Source organism: Melospiza melodia, chromosome 14 (genome assembly GCF_035770615.1).
Source record: "Melospiza melodia melodia isolate bMelMel2 chromosome 14, bMelMel2.pri, whole genome shotgun sequence".
NCBI classification, from domain to species: Eukaryota; Metazoa; Chordata; class Aves; order Passeriformes; family Passerellidae; genus Melospiza; species Melospiza melodia.
Window position 1 is genome coordinate 5,648,362 of NC_086207.1, and position 8,160 is coordinate 5,656,521.

The window sequence follows — 8,160 nt, forward strand, 5'->3', positions numbered from 1 at the left end:
GCCAGGGCCTCAGCACCCTCACAGGGAAGAATTCCTTCCTGATATCTAATTTAAACCTGCTCTGTCAGTTTGAAGCCTTTTCCCTGTCCTGTCACTGCAGGCCCTTGCCCAAGGTCCCTCTCCAGCTCTCACTGCAGGTACTGAGAGGCCACAGCAAGGTCACACTGGAGCCTTCCCTTTTCCAGGCTGAACAACCCCAGTTCTCTCAGCCTCTCCTCACACAGGAGGTGTTTCTCTCCTATGAGACACAAGGGACTCTCTGCTGTCAAGCCACCCCTTCCCTCCCTGTGTCCTGCAGCCCCTGTCTCACAGCAGCTCATCCTGTGAGCCTTACCCTGGCCACACTCAGCCCTTTGTCCCTCAGGATGGGCTCAGAGCTCTCCAAAGCCAACCAAGCGGGTCCATCCCCTCATTAACTCCCAGGGCCTGTCTCCCTTGATTAGATTGTGCTGACTCTGCCTGCACATCACACTTGCTGCTCTAGATGCAGGGACACTGGGGCATTTCCAGCTGGGACACAGACAAAAGGAGGAGATAGCAGAGCCTCGGTTACCACCAGAGCAATTCAGGACAAATAATTAGAGGCTTTCATGGCTAATTGGATCTGTACTGTCAATCCAGGACAGGAGATGCCTTAACCCACACTGCCTGCCTGAGATTGCTAAGCAGGCCAGAAATAAACTGCAGCCCTGGTCCAAAGCTCATCAGCCTCCAGCTCCCACCCTGTGTGCTCCCTGCCAGCCCTGCTACAGCCCAGCATGTCCAACAGGGCTCTCCAGCTCCTCTGCCCTTTTCCACAGCCCCCAGCCATGCCAGGACACCTGGAGCCCACCTGGGCCAGCTGAGAGGCCTCTGACACACTGACCTCAGTGTCTCATGGCTGGCTTGAACAAGAAGCTGCAGTTTTCAAACTGAAGTCAAGGGTGAGTGAAGAAGAGGTTGGGAAGAGGCAGAGGCAGAGATCAGGGCTACTGGCAGCCCAGGGTGTTTCCCAAGAAAGGCTTGTGAGCTGGCAGTTCCCAGACCTAAACCTGCCTGTTTGCAGCTACAGGACAAAGCTCCATTGCCATTTCCCTGGGAGTGAGCTCAGTCCTTTCCTTGTCTGCCCAAACCTCCATTCCAGATCCTGGTGCTTGAAGACAAGACATACAAACAAGAACAAATACCTTCCCATGACCTTCCCATGACTTCCCAAATACCTTCCCATTACAAACAAGAACAAAGACCCTTCCCCCTGAGCACCTGATGATCTTCAGGGAGCCTGGGTGCCTGAGCTCATCCGTGCAAGGGAACACAGCAGAGAGAAATGCCTTGTGCTGCTTGGGACCACAACCTGCACAGCCTCTGCCTCTGCCAGGGGAAAGCCTGGCACGGGACACGCAGGAAGGCAAAGTCACAAAAAGGACAGGGCCAGGCAAAAATAGAATAACCTACTTGAAAGTAGGACAACATCCCCAAAGAGCAGGACATCTGGTCACTGCAGCAGGAGCAGCACATGCAGAGCAGGCAGCTTGGCCACGCACATCTCACCTGATGGAGACAGCCCAGATGTGTGGTGTGCCCAGGCAAACAGCTGGAATGTGCAGTCCCAACCAAAGCAGAGCAGCTCTCAGAGTCTCTGAGATGACTTCTAGACTGGCTGCTGCTGTCAGTCTGTCTGTCTGTGCTGCCCAGAGCAGTGTCCCACCCCCAGGAGCCTGTGGGATGTTGAGGATTGCAGGCAAGGTGTTTTCCATTACCATCTGTATGGCAGATGACCTTTGTCAAGAGGCAGTTTGCCTTATCTCTCTCTTTGAGTGACCACATTCACACCTCCCTCGGGAGGGGACATTGCTGATAACAGCTATTGAATGTCCCTGCATGGCTGATAAGAACTACAGCATCCCATTGGGAGAGGTGAGCCCAGAGGGAGGAGCCAAGCATTGCTACCCAGATACAATCCAGAGGTTTGTGAGACACCAGCACGGCTTCTCCACGGGATTCCCCAGAGGAACAGCAGCTGCCTCTCCTTCCACTGGATCTTCAGAGGAAGAATCCATCCTTCTCTACAGGATCCTGCTCCAGCAGAACCACCCCTGACACTGCAGGAGGGCTGAGCCACATTTCCAATGGGACTGCCACCAACACCCTGACCCACAGGGTGTCAGGCTGGGTTCTGACTCTGTCAGTGTTGTTTTGGTGTACTGCATTGTTTTATTTAATCCTTTAATTTTTTTCCTTTCTTTTCCCTATTAAAGAACTGTTATTTCCTGCTCCCATATTTTTGCCTGAGAGCCCCTTAATTTTAAATTTATAGCAATTCAGAGGGGTGGGGAGGGTTTGCATTCTCCATTTCAGGGGAGGCTCCTGCCTGCCTTAGCAGACTCCTGTCTTTCCAAACCGAGACAGATGTGTGCCCAAACCAACACCTGATCCCTTCTATCCCATTTGCTAAACACAGAGTTCTGCAAGAAATCATCACCAAAAAGACAAAACAGAAGGGGATTCCCCATGTGCCAGACCACTGACATGCCAAACATGTTTAGGGCTCCCTGCTCCAAGGCCATCCCTGCCCTGGCTCCAGCTGCTCTCCCTGGCCCCAGTGCCTTCCCCAGCCAGGCTGACAGCCCCAGCAGAGCCCAGCTCAGAAAGGACAAGGTTAAGGAGTGATTAAATTCATCACTGAGCTTGTATTAGCACCTTCACAAGCTCCACAGCCTCAGGCTGTAGCTAGGCCAGGCAGGATGGGTGTTTTGGAAGGAAACAAGAAAGTGAATGCTGCAGATAGGGGGCTCATCAGAGGAGCCCAGTGCTCCTTGCAGAGAGGAGTTAACACCACTGCAGCTCCTGGGCCAGTTTCCTACCCAGCCTTGGCAGGACAGGCAGTTTTCTTGGCTTAGGACCCTGTGCTGGAACGGAAACTCAGAGATCAGGTCTCAGGACAGCATTCAAAGCCCTGCTCCTTGTTCCTGCTCTCAAAGGGGGCAGTAGGAAACCATCCAGGTCCCTTTCCAGAAAGCTTCAAGCCTCTCCCCTGCAGAGGAAGGTCTCCCTGCCAGGTGTGTAAACTCAGACTTGCCAAAAGCAGCCTTGAGTGAGGCAGCCTTGAGGTGAGGAGTGACCCCAGCATCCCCCTCAGCTCAGGTAAATGTTTCTGGACCAACTGAGGGCTGAGCCCACCCTGAGACAAGCCAGAGAGATTTTGCCAGTACCCCCATGTCAGACCCTTTTAAATCTGTCCCCCACCATGGCCTTTTGGAGTTGAGGAGCTCAGCCCCTCACTCTGAGCTGGGGAATCTGCACACCAGCCTGGAACAGAGCTGAGAGGTGAAGAAAGGTTCCTCTGGTCTTTGCTAGGGCTGCTGCAGTGGCTTTCAGAGAGGAAAAGGCTTTTGGGGCAGGAGGAGGGATCAGCAGAGCAGGAGAAGCAGGAGGATGTTCTGCCCTGCCCTGTGCTGGGGCAGTGCCACAGCCCTTGCCCAGGAGCAGCAGTGTGGGACAGGGAGGGTTGGATGGAGCCCAGGGTGACAGAAAACACAGGAGAGACCAAAACCTCCAGCCCAGGGCTGCCTGGGTCCCATTTTGGGGTCAGGGTTGATGCCTTTGGGCTCCCAGCAGTGGAGCTCAGTTTCCAGCAGCAGGGTGCAGGCACAGCTGGCTCTGAGCTCTCTGCAGGGGCACAGCCTGGCTGTTCACAGCCACTCACCACCTCAGCAGCCCAGGAAACAGCCCTGGACCTCCCTCACACTTAACCAGTGACCCTTTTCCTGCCACACTGCTGCCAGCTGCTGCCAGGAGGAACAAACCAAAAGTGCTCACCGTGGGACAATGATTTTTTAACTCAAATTGTCTTTCATCCCTTGAAAAGACATTTCAACTGAGGAATCACCTCAAACCCACAGAGAAGAACTTAATTCTGATGTGACCAACATTTTCCTTTCATTAAAACAGACATTTCAGAAAAGCAACCTCATTGATCGAACATTGTAATTCCCAGGCTGCCCTCTATCTCCCCCATCTGCAAAGGTGGCAGCAGATGAGCTCCACTCTGATCCAAACCACCCACAGTAGGCTTGAGGCTGAGGACACCCCATGGCACCAGAAGGCTGCTCTTCACAGCAAGAGCTCCCCATCCCACAGACACGGCAGCCCATGCCTGCAAACCTGCCCAGACTCTGCTCATTTTACTGCCTACAAAAGCCTGACACCTTCCCTAATTGCTGTCCCTCAGAGCAAGATGGCCTGCAAGGCAGCTCCAGTGGGGCTGTGCACATCACAGCTTTCTGTTTCTGCTTCTCAGCCTTCCCTCCACCCCAGCAAACACACATCTGAACCAGGGAATGGGCACAACAGGGATGCTGCTTCCTCCTCTGGCTCACGTCTTACGCACCCCTGGCTGAAGGGTGTTTCTGAGAGCTGAGCCTCTCCCTCACACAGAAAAAAGCTGGAGACACACTGGACAAGGGAGCAGCTGGCCAGGAACCTGAATGCAGGAAAATCCTTGCAGCAAACTCTCTGTCAGGCCTCAAATCCTCCCAAACCCCTTCCCTGAGCAGCCTGAGAGGAATTGCAGCTTTGAGATAGCGCGAGGCCACTTGAGCACAAACTTAATCCTGCAGGGCTCCATCCTGGGGGCTCTCAGGGCAGAGCAGCCTCCTTCAGCTCGCTCCTGTCACCTCTCCCAGCAGCGCCTGTGAGAGGATGGCGCTCCCTGGGGTGGGCACAGAGGGCCTTGAGCAGCCTGTCCTGCACCCTGCTGCTGCTCCAGGGGATGGCAGGGACTGAGGAGCATCCCCATCCCTCCTGCACGGCCTGAGCACCCCATCCCTCCTGCATGGTACATTCTAAAAACTCACCACTCACCATTTTCTTTTTCTTTTTTTTTTTCTTTTTTTTTTTTTTTTTTTTTCTTTTATGGCAACTGGAACCAATGTAACTCACTGAAAACGTCCATTTACATTTTTACTTTTCCAGAAAGAAATACTCTTTGCAAGTACATTGCACTAAAAATGTCAATTTTTAGTCTATTTTAGACGAAAAATGTCAATTTTAGACTAAAAATGTCAGTTTAGGGATGGGTCCCTGGACAGCACTTTCTACCTGGCTCTGTGGGGAGGACTTGGGATGCAGGAGCACCCCATCCCATCCCATCCCATCCCATCCCATCCCATCCCATCCCATCCCATCCCATCCCATCCCATCCCATCCCATCCCATCCCATCCCATCCCATCCCATCCCATCCCATCCCATCCCATCCCTTCTGCATGGGCTGAGCATCCCCATCCCTTCTGCATGGAGGTAACACATTCCCAGGAGTACCCCATCACTCTAGCACAGGCTGAGCACCCCATCCCTCCTGCATGGTACACTCTAAAAACTCACTATTTTATTTTATTTTATTTTATTTTATTTTATTTTATTTTATTTTATTTTATTTTATTTTATTTTATTTTATTTTATTTTATTTTATTTTATTTTTTTAATTTTATTTTTTATGGGTAACTGGAACCAATGTAGTTCACACCAACTGAAACATTTCACTTACATTTCTACTTTTCCAGAAAGAAATACTCTTTGCAAGTGATTTGCACTAAAAATGTCAGTTTAGGGATGGGTCCCTGGACAGCATTTTCCACCTGGCTCTGTGGGGAGGATTTGAGATGCAGGAGCACCCCCATCCCTCCTGCATGGGGATAACACATTCACAGGAGCACCCATCACTCCAGCACAGGCTGAGCACCCCATCCCTCCTGCATGGTGCACTCTAAAACTCACCATTTCCTTTTTTTTTTTTTAATTTCTTTTTTATGGTTAACTGGAACCAAAGTAGTTCACACCAACTGAAATATTTCATTTACATTTTTATTTTCCCAGAAAGAAATACTCTTTGCAAGTAACTTGTACTAAAAATGTCAATTTAGGGATGGGTCCCTGGACAGCATTTTCCACCTGGCTCTGCACGGAGGATTAGGGATGCAGGAGGACCCCATCCCTCCTGCCCGGTGGTGACACAGCTCAGGGGGCATCCCCATCCCTCTAAGGACAGCACAGCCCCGGGAGCAGCCCCTCGTCTCCGTCCCCGGGGGCACCTCCATCGCTCCTGGACAGAGAATAACACAGCCCGGGGGGCGCCCAGAACCCTGTGGCACCTGGGGGACACAGCCCGGGACACCCCCATCCCTCCAACTCGGGGATAACAAAGCCCAGGGACACCCCCATCCCTCCAGCAATGGTGTAACACAATTCCGAGGGCACCCCATCCCTCCAGCACGAGGGATAACACAGCCCGGGACACCCCCATGCCTCCGGCAGCGGGATAATACAATTTCAGGGACACCCCCGTCCCTCCAACACGGTGATAGAAACAGCCCGGGGACACCTCCATCCTTCGAACACAGAGATAACACAGCCCGGGGACACCCCCATCCCTCCAACATGGGGATAACACAATTCCGGGGGCACCCCTATCCCTCCGGCAGCGGGATAACACAACCTGGGGACATCCCCATGCCTCGAACGCGGTGATAACACAGCCCGGGGCACCCCCATCCCTCCAGAGATAACACAACCCAGGGGCACCTCTATGCCGCCGGCATGAGGATAACGCAGCTTGGAGGCGCCTCAATCCCTCCCGCACGGGGATAACACAACCCCAGGGGCATCCCCATCCCTCGGGCATGAGGGACAGCACAGCCCGGCTATCTCTCCATCACTGGTGTGCCATAACCCCGGCAGCACCTCCATCCTTCCATCCATCCATCGCCCGGCACGGAAACCGGGAGCTGAACCGCCCTCCCGACCCCGCCGCTCCCGCCGAGGCGGAGATGCTGCTCCGGCCGGGAGGGAAACGCTCACTCACACAATCACTCACCCCGTACCTGCTCGCCGTGCCCGGCTCCCCGGGCGGGTGCGGGGACGCGGTCCCCGGGACGCGGCCATGGGGGGAGAGCGGCACCGAACCGGGAGCGGAACCGGCACCGGCACCGGGCCCGCCGCTGCAGCGCCCGCCGCGACCGCGGGGCGGCGACAGAGAGCGCGGCCGGGACCGGGCTGCCCCCTGGCGGCCCGACCGCGAACGGACAGGGCCCTGCCGGGGAGAGAGAACCGCGCTGAGGGCTGGGAACAGGCGGAGAACCGCGCTGAGGGCTGGCAACAGGGGGAGAACCGCGCTGAGGGCTGGGAACAGGCGGAGAACCGCGCTGAGGGCTGGGAACAGGGGGAGAACCGCGCTGAGGGCTGGGAACAGGCGGAGAACCGCGCTGAGGGCTGGGAACAGGGAGGAGAACCGGGCTGAGGGCTGGGAACAGGGGGAGAACCGCGCTGAGGGCTGGGAACAGGGGGAGAACCGCGCTGCTGTGGGGTGAGAACAGGGGGAGAACCCCGCTTGTGTGGGGTGAGAGCGGGATGGAGAACCCCGCTTCTGTGGGGTGAGAGCAGAGGGAGAACCCCGCTTGTGTGGGGTGAGAACAGGAGAGAGAACCCCACTTGTGTGGGGTGAGAACAGGGGGAGAACCCCGCTTGTGTGGGGTGAGAGCGGGGGAGAATCCCGCTTGTGTGGGGTGAGAACAGGAGAGAGAACCCCGCTTGTGTGGGGTGAGAACAGGGTGAGAACCCCGCTTGTGTGGGGTGAGAGCAGAGGGAGAACCCCGCTTGTGTGGGGTGAGAGCAGGATGGAGAACCCCGCTTGTGTGGGGTGAGAGCAGGATGGAGAACCCCACTTGTGTGGAGTGAGAGCAGGTTGGAGAACCCCGCTTGTGTGGGGTGAGAACAGGGGGAGAACCCCGCTTGTGTGGGGTGAGAACAGGGGGAGAACCCCGCTTGTGTGGGGTGAGAACAGGAGAGAGAACCTCGCTTGTGTGGGGTGAGAGCAGGATGGAGAACCCTGCTTGTGTGGGGTGAGAACAGGGGGAGAACCCCACTTCTGTGGGGTAAGGAGAGAGAACCCCACTTCTGTTGCCTGGGAACAGGAGAGAGAACCCCACTTGTGTGGGCTGGGAACAGGGGGAGAACCCCACTTGTGTGGGGTGAGAAATACTCGCTCAGCCCCTTTTGTCTCCTCTCTTCTGATAGGGCAAGGAACTCATGAGAGGCCTGAAAGCCAGGGAGAAAAACAGTCAGAGTTGATATAGGAGACAAATTTCAGAATATTTCCTCAGTGCAAGTTAAGTGAAAAACTGTGC

General features: G+C 55.0%; 1 protein-coding gene across 1 annotated transcript in view; it reads right to left on the reverse strand.

Moving 5' to 3' along the window:
* The window catches only part of PSD2 (pleckstrin and Sec7 domain containing 2), a 79,789-nt gene extending 72,835 nt beyond the window's left edge, over positions 1-6,954 (reverse strand). Inside the window, exon 1 of the mRNA XM_063168540.1 lies at positions 6,859-6,954. The gene's annotated coding sequence lies outside the window, so the exon portion shown is untranslated. The remainder of the gene's footprint in view (positions 1-6,858) is intronic.
* Between the last annotated feature and the right edge of the window lie 1,206 nt (positions 6,955-8,160).